The 13,426-nt window shown below is 43.9% G+C and overlaps 1 protein-coding gene across 1 annotated transcript in view; it reads left to right on the top strand.

The window, feature by feature from the left end:
* Nucleotides 1–13,426, top strand: part of LOC145393751 (uncharacterized) — a 247,243-nt gene that overhangs the window by 30,905 nt on the left and 202,912 nt on the right. The gene's annotated exons all lie outside the window — the stretch shown is intronic.

The following is a 13,426-nucleotide window of genomic DNA, read 5'->3' on the forward strand; positions in this document are numbered from 1 at the left end:
TGATGATGATGTGAGTAAGATGGTAGGGATGATGATGATGATGATGATGCTGTAAAACGATAGTAACAGAAGGATCAACGCGACGGGGAAAGGTTCAAATGATAGATGACGTAAGGAAAAGGCAGACGAAGAAAAATGCAGAAACGAAGAAAGAGAAAGATGGAAGTGAGGAAGAGGTCAAGGAAACAGAGTAGAGAGATTACGAGAAGATGAGGGAAGTGATGGAGAAGAGGAGAATGAAGGAGAGGAATGAGAGAATGGAGGGAAAGAAGATGAAGAAGTATAAGGAGAGAGAGTAAAGGAAGAAGAGGGGAGAGAGAATGAGGGGATGGAAGGTGAGAGAAAAAGGGAGGAAAGGAAGAGGGAGCAAAAACGAGAAGTGGAGGGATGAAGAGAGAAGAGATGAGGGGAAGAAGTGAGGGAGGAAAAGGGTTTAGGAAATAGTAGGGAGAGAGAGAGAGAGAGAGAGAGAGAGAGAGAGAGAGAGAGAGAGAGAGAGGGGGGGGAGGTAGTAGAGGGGGAGGGGAGATGGAGGGAGGAAAGAGGTTAAGGGAGAGAGGAGGGAGGGGAGGGAGAAAGAATGTCATCTTTCTCATTACATTCCCCATATTTCACTAACTATCTCATTCTCTGTTCTCTCTCTCTCTCTCATACACACCCCTTCCCTGCTTCTCGCTAAGACTTTATTCACTTCATTTCTCTCCCTCTCTCTCCCTTCCTCTCTCTCCATCTCTCATTTCCATTTGGCTACATATCATCCTTTCTCTTCCCTTTTCTCTCTCTCTCGCTTTACTTTTTCTTACCTTCTCTCTCTCTCTCTCTCTCTCCCCAAAATACTAGCCAATTTTTCTTCCATTCCCTGTCCTTCCCCTTCTCTCTTAACCTTTTTATTTCTCCCCAAACGTATTTCCTCATTACCTACACCAAGCACCATATTCTTCCCTCCCCAACTCTTTCTCTCCCCAGCTCTTTCCTCCCCTTCTTCCTCTCTCCCCAGCTCCTTCCTCCCCTCTCTTCCTCTCTTTCTCCCTCTCCTTTTCTACAGCAACCTCTTTCCTTCCCTCCCTTCCTCCGTCCCCATTTGCTTCTCTGCTAGTTTTCCCTTCCCTTTCCCTCCCTCTCTCCCTCCTTCTTCTCCCCTTCCTTTCTTTTCTCTCTCCTCCCCTTCTTTTCTCCCTCCCCTCCACCCTTTCCCTTATTCTCCCTGCTCCCTACCCCTTCCCCCTACCTACCTTCCCTAATTCTTTTCCTTCCCCAGTCTAACCCTTCACTCCTGCTCCCCCCATCCCTCGCTCTCTCATCCCAATCCTTTCTCCCCTTTCTCCTCTCCCCTCTCCCTCCTCTCAATTAACCTTCTCCCCTTTATTCAATCTCTCTTGTCTTGTTCACCCCGGTTTTTCATGTCCCACCCTATTATTCCACCCTTCTCTCTCTCTCTCTCTCTCTCTCTCTCTCTCTCTCTCTCTCTCTCTCTCTCTCTCTCTCCTTCCCTTTCTTCTATTTTCTCTCTTTTTCTTCTCACTCCACTCTCATCTCTCCTACCCTTCCATCTTGTCTTCCTTCCCTTCCTCCTCCAGACATATTTCCTTCCCCTTCACTTCTTATTCTTTCCATTCCTCCTCCTCCTCCCACCTTCTCTACTTCAACTTTTCCTCCCCATTTCTCCCTCCTTCTCTCCCTCCCTCCCTACCTCCCTCTAATCCCTCGAGTACCCGCCAATACACCGCCATTACGGGAAGGAGGGAGGGAGGGAGGGAAAAAGAGGGAGGAGAAGGGGAAGGGAATGTGTTGAGGAGGGAGGAAAGGATAAAACTGAGAGAGAGAGAGAGAGAGAGAGAGAGAGAGAGAGAGAGAGAGAGAGAGAGAGAGAGAGAGAGAGAGAGAGAGGAGGGAAGGGGGAAGACTGAGAAAGAGAGGGAAAAGGGGGGAAGGAGGGGAGAGAAAAAGAAAGGGAAGGGGAGAAAGAGGGGAGGTAATGAGGGACTAATCGCCCAGCTTTATGGAAGAGAGAGAGAGAGAGAGAGAGAGAGAGAATAAACATACATGAATACACTCACACATACACACATACATACAAAAAAACACAACTAAGAGACATACCGTAACTACTACAAATCCATGAGCCACTTCAAAATTCAAGGCAAACCTCTCTCTCTCTTCGCGCGCACACACACACACACACACACACACACACACACACACACACACACACACAGACCGGAAAGTACATGGAATCACCATTTTCTCCACACACTGACCCCACCTCACACACACACACACACACACACACACACACACACACACACACACACACACACACACACCACAACCATTCCTGCAGCGTCCCCTGGCCTGCCTCCCTCACGCAACATTACGGCCGCTGCTCACAGAGATAATTAAGAAATGGAGTTGTGGTGACGCTCAGCTGCCCTCACAGTAATCAGAAGCACCCCCACCCCATCACACCACCGCCCCGCCCCGCCCCGTCCCATCCCCACACCGCTCCACTCCATCCTTACCACAGTCTCTAGTCCTGCCCTGCCCACCTCACTTTACCGTTCCTCATCTTAACCCAACATACCACTGCCCCGCCCCATTCTATCCCACCCCTGCCCAGTCTCGGCTTTGCCCCACCCCACCCTTACCAATGTCCTATCCCTACCCCTACCCTGCCTCACCCTACCCCACTTCAGTCAACCAACTTTACCCCATCCCATTCCAACCCATCCTACCACTGATCCGCCCCACCCCATCCTTGCCATTACCCCACCCTTCCCACCACACCCCATCGCTGCCTCACCCTACTTCATCCTTGCCCCTACCACGCCCCATCCCACCCCAACCACTACTGCCCCGCCCCACCCCATACTCGGCTCTGTCCTGGCACCACCACCACAACCACACTGTTCTCCATCATTAACACCACTACCACAATCACATCTCGTTCACTACTCAGATGTGTATATAAAAATCCATTACACACCGGTACCATATATATACCCCCCCCCCCACTCTCTCCCCGCTCCAGCACCATAACCACACTCTGCTCACCACCACAGAAAACTATTCCCCCCCCCCTCTCTCTCTCTCTTTCCATTACCACCATCACAGCCACACACTGTTCACCACCATTAACACCATATCACCTCCCCTTCAAACACATCACTACTAAAAAAAAAAACATTACACACCATATCCCCCGCACATCACTTTCCTCTCTCCTTCCTTCCCTCCCTCCCTCTCATCATCCTTCCCTACCTCCTTTTCTTCTTCCTTTTCTTCCTTTATTCCTACATCACTCTCTCCCCTTTCTCCTTCGGCATAGCGCCCTCTCCCAACTCCTCCCTATTTCCTTTCCAGCCCACCCCCCCCTGCCTCTTTTCCTTCTTCAAAGCCCCTCCCTCTCACTCTACCTCACTCTGTTCCCAGCGCACTCCTCCCCTTTCCCCTCCGTCCCTCTCTCTACCCCTCCCTCAAACCCTTTTTCCTCTCCGCCCTCTCACCTTCCACACTTCATCCCTTCCTCTTTCCACCTGTCTTCTTTTCCACCTACTCCCCCTCTTACCATCCCTGACCGTTCCCTCTTACCCCTCTATCGCTGCCCCATGCCTTCCCTTCCTCCATTTCTCTTCCCCTCCCTCCCTTCCTCTATTCCCCTTCCACTCCCTCCCTCCCTTTCCCTATTCCCCTTCTCCTCCCTCCCTCCCTTCCTCTTCCTCTCCCCCTCCCTCCCTTCCCCTCGCCCTCCCTCCCATCCTCCCTTCCCCTTCCCCTCGCCCTCCCTCCCATCCTCTCTTCTCCTACCCCTCCCTCCCTCCCCAGTGTCGGCTTATACCACAAATGGATATTAGAGGGCGTGAAGCGAGCAGCACCTGATTACCCCGCCTAGGCCTGGTAATGGACGTAGGCTGGCGCTGCTGTAAAATTGTGATGGTGGTGATGACGCAATAAAAACAAGACTCACCTTACCCCATCCTTATCTTTGGCCATTTCCGCCTTTTATTCTATATTTCTATTTCCCTTGATACCTGTTAAATCTACCCAGTCTTCACTCTGACTTAACTAGGACGCTTCTATCTCTTTATTTATCTCTATCCTCTCCTATTAACCCGACGTATCTAAGTGGTATCAAACTATATCCACTCTCTCTCTTTAAACCAGCTTCTCTTGCCAAAACACAGCAAATCATGTAAGGTCGCTGCTACTGCGCTGGTGTTTACGACGATGACGATACTAACATGACAAACTGCACTCTCACTCACTTTTCTTTATCTATCTATCTATCTATTCACTCTATCCCAACCTGCCATCACCTCTATCCACCCTACCTCTCCTCCATCTACCTATCTGTTTATCTATCTATCTATTCACTCTATCTCAAACTGCCATCACCTCTATCCACCCTACCTCTCCTCCATCTACCCACCTGTTTATCTATCTATCTATCTCTCTCAACCTGCTATCACCTCTACCCCATCTCTCCCTCACACCTCGCCTGTGCCTGGAAATGTACATAAGGCTGATGCTGTAAAATGCCAGTCACGAGGGCAACACAGTACTGTCAGGGTTTATATTGCGTTATTCTTACCTCTGAGCATTCGTATCTAATTACCTGTCAGTCTATATAACTACATATGTCCTCCTATCTATTTATGTCTATATCTATTTACCTGTATCTATGTAGCTTTATCTATCTATCTATCTACATATATCCGCCTATCTATTCATCTATCTATCTATATCTGTCTCTCTGTCTCCCAATCTTTCCAGGTTTCTGCCTACCTACCTATTTTTTCCTCTATCTATCCACCTGTCTAGACCTTCCCCCACCCCTGCTAAATCAACCCACTCTATCTGTTTCCAATCAGTTTCATCCAAGCATTTCTCTCCCTCCTCATTAACAACCCCTCCTTCCTCGATACAACTCTGTCTCGCCTCACCTCTCTATACTCCCCTACATTGTCTGGAAGAAACATTGACTATTGGGATTTTTCTAACGCTAATCCTAAAAATAAAAGCGTCTTAGAAGAGCTGGAATCTTTATAATCAGTTCAGAGCCGCATATGTGTAAAGGGATTTTTGAGCGTAACAATAGGTGATGGTGTGGATGTGCATGTAGAGATAGAGAGATTTATTCTTAAATATCGCTGGTTACTCTCATTCTGGGAGACTCCTTAACACCTCTTCCTTACTGATTTATTTTTAGATATGGTTGGTTTATGTCCTTAAGTGAGGAGATAACAGAAAACTTTACATCACACAGAAACGAGCAGAAAGGACGAATAAGGAAAAAAAATCGCTAGGCAAAAGATGTTAGGGTGCTTCTTTAACCGAGAAAAATAAGAGCCAAAGTACTGCAGATGGTGGTAAGATTTTCAACATAAACACCAACAAGACCACACACTGTATCTATCATTTATCTATCTATCTATCTATTCCTTGATGACACACTTCCCAAGGGTTGATAAAAAGATCTTATGCACAGATCGATGTCCTTACTCAGCAACGATCCCTCTTTCCACCACAAAACTCCAACCTTTATCATTATTTTCTTCTTTTCTAACACAATTCAAGTTTTTCTCAACCCATTACTCCCCCCTCCCTCCCTCTCTCTCTCTCTCTCTTTCTTTCTCTCTCTCTCTCTCTCTCTCTCTCTCTCTCTCTCTCTCTCTCTCACACACACACACACACACACACACACACACACACACACACACACATACACACACACCGTCTCCCTCTTTCTAACTATCCTTTGTCCGTTCTTCATTTCGTCTCTCCTCCCCTCCGCTTCTACCTTGTTTTTTTGTATCCTCTCTCTCTCTCTCTCTCTCTCTCTCTGTTCCTGGGTATGAAAAAAAGGGAAAGGGGATGCATAGATGTCTAGGGAGGGAAGGATGAAGTACGGTGGGAAGAAAAGGAATGGAGGAAGGGAAGGAAGGAGAGAGGATGGAAGAAAGGGATGCAGGAAGGGAAGGAGGGAGAGAGGAGGGAAGACAGAGATGGAGGAAGGGAAGGAGGGATGGAGGGAAACAACAGGTGCAGAGGGGACCCAGTGAACAAAAATAATGATGGTAAGTGAAATGGAAACATGACATTAGTTGATTTCACCCTCTCCCTATCATGCCCTTACCTCACTAATTTACCCACGATGACAATATACTACTTTCTTCACCTCAGAAAAAAGAATTGCAATCGAGAGTTTAAAAAATGATCTTAGGCCATTTCAATCATTTCTTCACGATGGTAATGATACTGACTACTTCCTTCACCTCAGAAAATAAATGTAAAGGTAAAAATGGTCTCAGCTCACGTCTATAATTCTTCACCATAACACTTCTTCCTTCACCTGGGATAAAAATCATTGCAATCAAAGGTTAGTAATGATCTCCACACGGACTTCAGCTCACGTCAGTAATTTTCTTCATGATAACAATAAACTACTTCCTTCATTACAAAAAAAATTAATTCCAATCAAAGTTTATTAATTATCTTCGTAAAGCTTTTCGATCCTACTGACACAATTTCATATCTGATTTAGGATAACATTAAGCGAAAAGTCCATTATTTTTATTATTATTATTATTATCATTATTACTATCATTATTATTATCACTATTATTATTATTATTATTATTATTACGATTATTATTATCATTGCTAGTATTATTTTAAGTTATAAGATTATCGATATTTTCCAGCTGAAAGGAAATCCACCATTAACACTGCTGAAACAATCTCATCCATAATTATTCCCTTTCTTAATATGAACTCGCATCGGCAATAGAATAAAGTTATCACAATTTTGTTCAGGTATAAAAAATCGATATGTGTGTGTGTGTGTGTGTGTGTGTGTGTGTGTGTGTGTGTGTGTGTGAGAGAGAGAGAGAGAGAGAGAGAGAGAGAGAGAGAGAGAGAGAGAGAGAGCGGGGGGGGGGGGAGCACCATCACAACAGAGGGGGAAAATCTCGTGTTCCACCAGGGGCTTAGTGCGCCTTAGTGGGTGATCCTCTCCCTCTCTCTCTCTCTCTCTCTCTCTCTCTCCCTACCTACCTACCCGACACATCTTCATTCTTAGACACACACACACACACACACACACACACACACACACATAAATGTAGAAATGGAGACAACGCGAGGCTACAGAAGACAGACAGACAGACAGACTCTCTCTCTCTCTCAACAGGCTGGATTTCCCCTCTACCCCTCCTCTTTTGAGAGAGAGAGAGAGAGAGAGTAAACGAACTGCAAAGCTAGAATACAACAAAGAGAAGATAATGAAAAGTGAGCGTGTGTGGGATATGGAAGAGACAAAATGAGAGAGAGAGAGAGAGAGAGAGAGAGAGAGAGAGAGAGAGAGAGAGAGAGAGAGAGAGAGAGAGGGTTGTGTCAAGGGATGAGTGAGTTTATTGACACAAAACAGAAGGTAAAAGATTAGTCGCCAAAAAAGGGTGAATGAGAGAGAGAAACGTCAAGAATAAAGAGAGTGAGCGAATGTGAGCGAGAGAAAAGTGAGAGAGTGAGAGCGAGGAGAGTGAGAGGGGAGATGGAGTGCCTTTGTCTGGTATTTTTCGTTGACTTGCGAACAGAGGGGAGGAAATGAAGGGTGAGGAAGGGAGAGACAGAGGGAAGGAAGGAAGGAAGGAAGACAGGATGGAGTGAAGGAGGGAAGGAAGACAGGATGGAGTGAAGGAGGGAAGGAAGACAGGATGGAGTGAAGGAGGGAAGACAGGATGGAGGGAAGGAGGGAAGGAAGACAGGATGGAGGGAAGGAGGGAAGGAAGACAGGATGGAGTGAAGGAGGGAAGGAAGACAGGATGGAGTGAAGGAGGGAGGGAAGACAGGATGGAGTGAAGGAGGGAAGGAAGGAAAATAGGATGGACGGAAGGAAGGAAGGATGGAAGACAGGATGCAGGGAAGAATCAATGGAAGGAAGGCAGACAGGACGGGGGAAGGAAGGATGGATGGAAGGCAGGATGGAGGGAATGAATGAATGAATGAATGAAGTAATGGAAATTAAGGAAGGGTAATAGGAAAGAAGGAAAGAGGAAATGAAGGAGAGAAAAACAAAGAAGGAAGGATGCAAGGACGAAACGTGAGGAATGATGGAAGGAGACAGCACGGGAGGAAGGAAGGGAAGTAAGGAGAAAGGAAGGAAAGAAGGGGAAAGGTTAAGCCAGCACCAAAAGGAAAGAAATGAAAAATGAAGAATAGAATGAACAGGCAGGAAGAAAAACAAAACGGTGGAAGATGGATGGAATACACGAAAATTTAAGAAGAGGAAGGATGGTAGGAAATACTGTAGGGTAGATGGATGGACAATGGATGGTTGGGTAGATTGTGTGTATGATGAGCAGGAATAATAATCATCATCATCATCATCATTATCATCATCATCTTAACCCTATTTCCCACTAACAAATGGGACGAACAAACTCAGAAGCATACCACCACAGAGACTAGCGAAATGGCCACATCCACAAAAAGAGTTCAGTCAGGGGCAAACAAAATATATAATACACAGGAGCACAAAAGGACCTGTCTAACCCTTTCTCTGCTAGGGGGCTCTCCTGAACAAAATCGTCTAGTGGCAGGAAAAATAAAGAAGCAGACTGACGGGATTAAGGGGCTCTCGCAGCACATGTATGGCAGAACCCCATTATGTTACTGATATATTTATACAAACAGAGTCTACTCGTTTCTAGCATTTGTTATTTCGTTCGTTTTCTTTTCGTCCATACTTCGTTTTCTTACCCACACGCTTACCATGTCAAACCATCCTCTTGGTCTTTGATACTCTCTCTCTCTCTCTCAAATCAAGGAACGAAAAGAATGGTGAGGCCAGTCAGTCGCTCTCGTGAGGCCAGTCAGTCGCTCTCGTGAGGCCAGTCAGCTCAGACGTGCTAGAGACCTGTGGTAGTGTTGTGCTAGTGTGCTTTAGTGATCTGTGATAGTGGTTGTGTTAGTGTGTTGTAGTGATCAGCGATAGTGCTGTGCTAGTGATCTGTGAGTGTGTGTGTTGTGGTGACCCGTAGTGACCCGTGATAGTGTGTGCTACCTTGTGTGAACTAGTGCGTAATGGCTTCCTCGGCAGAGAGCTGTGTCCCCACTGCAGGTACTGAAAAGGACTACCTTGAATTAAAGGAGGAACTTCTCGAACTGAAGCGGGAGGTACAAATTCTCAGGCAGGAGAAGGCACAAATGAGGGAATTGTTGGAGGAGATGTTGGAGGAGAAAGAGAAAAAGGCTGAAGGTTGGACACTTGTTAACAAGGGTGCAACGAAGTTCACTCTTAAAAAGCAAACGGAAATTAAGGCAACTAATACATTCGACACACTACGGGACGAATGTGAAGGGAAGGCAGAGAGGGAAGTAGAGGAGAAGGACGGTGAGAGAACTTCCAGTACAGGTAAGTATAAACAGAACAAGAAAGGTAAGAAAAATGTTGTTGTTGTTGGAGACTCCCAGGTGAGATATCTGAACAGGGCCATGTATACTCCACTCGCTAAACATGTGTGTCTTCCAGGGGCCAGGGTGGCTAATGTGGTAGATAAAATTTCAAATATCGTAAAGGAAAGTGGTGACAAACCCACTGTGTGCCTCAGTGTAGGAGGCAATGATATTAGTAGCCGTAAGAGTGAGGTACTGTGGAAAAGGTACAAGTTGATGTTAGAAAAGGTTAGGGAGAGGGGAGGAACCCCTGTAGTGCTTGGTGTTTTACCAAGGTGGCGGGTTGGAAGGGAATGGTTGAGCAGGGCAATAGGGTTTAATTGCCGCCTTGAAAGGTATTGCAAAGATAATGCAATACCTTTCATAGACAGCTGGGACCGGTTTTATGGACGAAGTGCCTTCTATAGTTGGGATGGGACTCATCTTAGCAGGCAAGGAGTTACTGTTTTAGCTGGAATGATAGATAGGGAGTTGGAGGGATTTTTTCGAGATTGAGAAGTAGGTGTACAGGAAGATGCAGCAACTACAGTCAGAAATCATTATTACCATGTTTGGATAGATGCATCGATACTTGCAAAATTAAGAACAAAAGTTCAACCAATAGTGTAGATACATCCACTCAGGCACCTCAAATTGAGCAGGCGATGATAGATGATAGAACAAGCGATGATAGAAGGGCGATAAGCGATAGTACAAAAAATTGTTATATTAGTAAAGTAAAGAGTTTCCCAGTTAGTAATAAAATAAATAACAGTAAATGCCAAGGTAAAGGCATAACTACTCGTAATAATCTGAAAGTGTACTACACAAACAGCCGGAGTTTACGTAATAAAATGGATGAACTGAGGGCTTTAATTTGTACAGAGAAAATAGACATTGCCGTTATTAGTGAAACTTGGATGAATACAGACACTCGAGAATTTTTAGCAGAATATCAGATAAAAGGCTATAATATTTTTGTGTCAAACCGTCAGGGAAGAAAGGGGGAGGGGTAGCTATTTATGTAAAGGATTCATTAAACTGTTACAATAAAGCAGACATTAAAGTAAATAGGGACACAGAAAGTGTCTGGGTTGAAATTAGTAACAATAGGGAGAAATTAGTCTTAGGAGCAATTTACAGATCTCCAAAATTAAGTAGAGCTGATAGTAAATACCTCTGGGAGGAAATTAGGAAAGCATCACAGTCCAGCTTAGTAATAATTGTTGGGGACCTTAATCTGCCAAGGATAGATTGGAGAAATCAGACAGGAGATGCAGAGTCAGAGGAATTTCTAGAGGTAGTACAGGATAATTTCCTTTATCAGTATATCAGGGAGCCCACCAGAGGTAATAATATACTAGATTTGGTTTTAGCTAATAAAGAAAATATCATTAGCGATATAGAGGTTGGTGGACGACTTGGTAATAGCGATCATGAAGAAATTAAGTTCAAATTTATTTGGGATGTCTGTTCCACTGAAAATACCTCCACCGTTCCTAATTTTCGTCTAGGAGATTTCGATGGCTTAAGAGCTTATTTTCGAACGGTATTCCACAGGGAGATTAGCTATTTGAGGGAATGTCAGGTTAGTGGGGATCCCCAGGTCATAGGTCAGGCGCAGGAAGCACGTGGGGACGTCCGTCAGGTGTCTGTGAGGGGGGAGGTGGTAGATAGGAATGTAGTCCAGGTGACGGAAATTAACTCAGCTCCAGTACCAAACAGACGTTCGACCAGTGAGAAGTATAACGAGTTAATAAATATAATATACGGAGGCCAAGATAGATATATTCCTTCAAAACCGTTTAGAACTAACAATTCAGAACCAAGATGGTTAAACAACAGATTAAAATCTCTCATAGGCCAAAGGAAAGGAATATATAGAAAAATAAAACGTGGAGAGGAACACTTACGTAACCGGTACACAATTTTAAATAGAGAAGTAAAGAGTGAGATAAGAAAAGCAAAGAGAAGTTATGAAATTAAGGTTGCAAGTGAATCAAAAGTAAACCCCAAGGGTTTTTATCAAATGTACCGAACGAAAAATAAAGATAGGATAGGACCACTCAGAACAGAATCAGGTGACATTACCAGTGAAGATAAAGAAATGTGCTCCATCCTAAATAATTATTTCATATCAGTATTCACCAAGGAAAATCTAAGCCTGGTCCCTCAAGCAGCAAATATTTACCATGAGAATACGGAAAATATTCTTAGTAAAATAACCATTAGTAAGGAGGACGTATTGAAAGAAATTAACAAGTTAAAACCTCAAAAATCGCCAGGTCCGGACGATATATATGCAAAAATTATAAAAGAAACCAAAGAAGAATTATGTCAGCCACTTTTAACGTTATTTAATGACTCTTTAAGTTCAGGAGAAGTTCCAGAGGCGTGGAAAACCGCAAACGTAGTGCCCATCTTTAAAAAGGGTGATAAATCAGCTGCGTCGAATTATCGTCCGATAAGTCTAACGTCAATAGTAGGAAAAATGTTAGAGTCAATTTTGGCAAATAAGATTAGAGAACACTTAGAAAGATTTAATCTTATAAACGAAAGTCAGCACGGATTCAGGCAAGGACGATCCTGCCTCACAAATTTGTTGTCATTCTACTCGGAGGTCTATGAGGCAGTAGATAGCGATAAAGCTTACGATGTTATTTATCTGGACTTTAGTAAAGCTTTTGATAGAGTCCCACACGAAAGGTTAGTTAGAAAGGTTCGAGCACACGGTATAGACGGCGATATCTTAAAATGGATAGAATCCTGGCTGAAAGGACGAAAGCAGAGAGTATTAATAAATGGAACTAAGTCGGACTGGGGATTAGTAACTAGCGGTGTACCACAGGGTTCAGTACTCGGTCCCTTATTATTTATCATATATATAAATGATCTAGACTTAGGAGTCAATAGCAGAATCAGCAAATTTGCCGACGATACAAAAATAGGGCGTATCATTAACTCGACTGACGATTGCCATTACTTACAAAAAGACCTCGATACATTGTCCAAATGGTCTAAAACTTGGCAAATGGAATTTAACGTTGAAAAATGTAAAGTACTTAACGTAGGCAAGACCATTGGAGATACTAAATACAGCTTAGATAACAAAGAAATTAGCAAATCGGAATGCGAGAGAGATCTAGGAGTTATGATTAGTAACGACCTTAAACCTAGGCAACAGTGCATTAATGCGAGAAATAAAGCAAATAGGGTCCTAGGATTTATTTCGAGAAGCGTGAGCAATAGATCATCTAAAGTAATACTGAAACTTTATCTAGCATTAGTAAGGCCACATTTAGACTACGCAGTACAATTTTGGTGTCCTTACTATAGAATGGATATTAATTCGTTAGAAAATGTACAGAGAAGAATGACTAAAATGATACATGACGTCCGGAACCTGTCATATGAAGACAGACTGAAAAGACTAAGTCTGCATTCGCTAGAGAGGCGTAGAGTAAGGGGAGACTTAATTGAGGTTTTTAAGTGGATGAATGGTATAAATAAGGGAGATATTAGCAAGGTACTTAAAGTGAGCATACAGGATAGAACTAGAAATAATGGTTTCAAACTAGAAAAATTCCGTTTCAGAAAGGAAATCGGTAGAAATTGGTTTGGTAATAGAGTAGTAGACGAATGGAATAAGCTACCTAGTAAAGTAGTTGCTGCCTCTTCCATTGAGAGTTTCAAGCATAGGCTAGATAAGCATATGACAAATAAGGGGTGGATATAGAATAAAGAAAATATTATAACCAATACTAATTCAAAAATAAATTTTCTTTTCAGGTTACACTATGATAGTCTCTATTCTCCTTTCACACTTTCCTGTAAAATGTCCACGCCAGTTTTTCTATACGGCGTGGTGTTCTTTCTGACTTTTTCCTGCCGGCTTCGGCTGGAGGGTTTGGAGGGCGGGGGAGAGCCTTCTTCTTTGCTATCCTTATCTCATTCTAGTAGTTCAGTTACTCTTCTAGGAGCTGCCTAGCATGGG

The sequence above is a fragment of the Coenobita brevimanus genome, chromosome 25 (assembly GCF_032717465.1).
Source record: "Coenobita brevimanus isolate Jiangsu-jjx chromosome 25, ASM3271746v2, whole genome shotgun sequence".
In the NCBI taxonomy this organism is placed as follows: domain Eukaryota; kingdom Metazoa; phylum Arthropoda; class Malacostraca; order Decapoda; family Coenobitidae; genus Coenobita; species Coenobita brevimanus.